Source organism: Mustela putorius, unplaced genomic scaffold (assembly GCF_011764305.1).
Source record: "Mustela putorius furo isolate JIRA1106 unplaced genomic scaffold, ASM1176430v1.1 tig00003890_pilon_pilon_pilon, whole genome shotgun sequence".
NCBI lineage: Eukaryota > Metazoa > Chordata > Mammalia > Carnivora > Mustelidae > Mustela > Mustela putorius.
In genome coordinates this window covers 891,864-893,349 of record NW_025422039.1, presented here as the reverse complement: position 1 = coordinate 893,349, position 1,486 = coordinate 891,864, and the positions used below count along the sequence as shown (strand labels likewise).

The 1,486-nt window shown below is 46.2% G+C and overlaps 1 pseudogene; it reads right to left on the bottom strand.

Moving 5' to 3' along the window:
* Window positions 1–1,071: 1,071 nt before the first annotated feature.
* Window positions 1,072–1,204, bottom strand: LOC123388173 (annotated as a pseudogene).
* Window positions 1,205–1,486: the final 282 nt, after the last annotated feature.

Here is a 1,486-nt window from a genome sequence, read left to right as displayed (position 1 = left end):
CATGTGACTTCCACCTGCAGTTACAAGAGTTCTCACCCCCCACCCCCACCCCAGACACAACGGCTCTGGAGTCGTCTTCCAACCATAACGGTAAGCATGGTTCTCACGGGCTCAACACATCACCATCTTGATTCTTCCAGCTCTTCCTACACTCTATGCCCTGGGGACAGCTAGTATCTGACTTTACAGACGAGCCCACCCAAGCCTCAGGGTCATGCATGGTCCATGGAAGAAGCAAGCAATGACCCACGTGTGTCTGATTCCTGATCCTCGATGTGGCCGCCTCCCCACAGGAAGGCCCAGTAATGATCTATTCACGCCATGCACAGCCACTGCAGTCATCCTTGGCCAATAGTTATAGAACAGTTGATTTACTTTTTGTTCCTTCCCACTCCATGAAGCCAAAACTTCCCTTAGAAACCCTCCAAAGAAGGATGGATGAAGTCAGTGCACTGCTGTGCTCTCCGAGTTGTGGCTGTTTGTTGTTATTGAAAAATGGTTGCTTGATGTCACTCATTCACTCAAATATGCACAGACCACCTACTCTGTACCTGGCCCTGTCCTTGGTCCTGGGGATGATAAACCAGAAAGAAACTGTCCCCCCACATGGAACTTCCATTCTAGCCATGGAGTGAGGGCCAGACACTCTCAGTGTGGAAGGCGGAAGGAAGGGAAGGTGCACGCTACGGACTGAACACTGCTTGGGACACTCGTGCAAAGTAAGAAATGTACACCGTAGATGCATACAGGGAAACACTGGAAAAAGTATACATATCTACTACAGGTGACACATTATATGTCAATCCAAAAAAATGTCATGAGCCACCCAGTCAATGCTTAGACACAATTTCCATTCAATTCATAAACAAAATAAAGACAAAAAAATGAAGATAAACTTTGGGGGTAAAAATAAAGGTGTGAACGCTGACCCAAACCCATGAGCACAGAAGAGTAGAGACAGTCTGGGAGGAGAACAATTCAATTTTTCTTACAAAGGGAAGATAATGTCAGGACTCTATAGTTCAGTGACACTGGAATGATTTTCCTAGAAAGAGGAGGCAGTGAGGGATTCATATCTGCAAGGCTTCAAAATAGCTCTTTTTTTGTCTGCTTCTCAGGGAGTCGTGTATGAGTTGTCTCCAATTAGCAATAATCGTGCCTTGGATAAACCTCATTGGCTACGATATTGCCACTGCACAAAGCTTGAGTTGGCTCCAAATGCAGCTTAATTCCTTTCTTATTGTTTGTCCTGCTCTGTGAGCTGCATCATTTTTGCTTTCTTACAGTGCTTTGGGCTTTATATCTGTCGACAAGGCACAAAATGAGAGGACTGCACACACGTGGGCAGAACCTTTCCAACCTGCCTGGATACTCCCAGCTGCTCTACTGTTGCTGGTGGCCCTGGCCAGAGGAGCCTGGTGTTTGTTCTGTCCAGAAAGCGTGTGCACCAGATAAGGTCACTTTAATTAAACTTGAAATTAAGAAC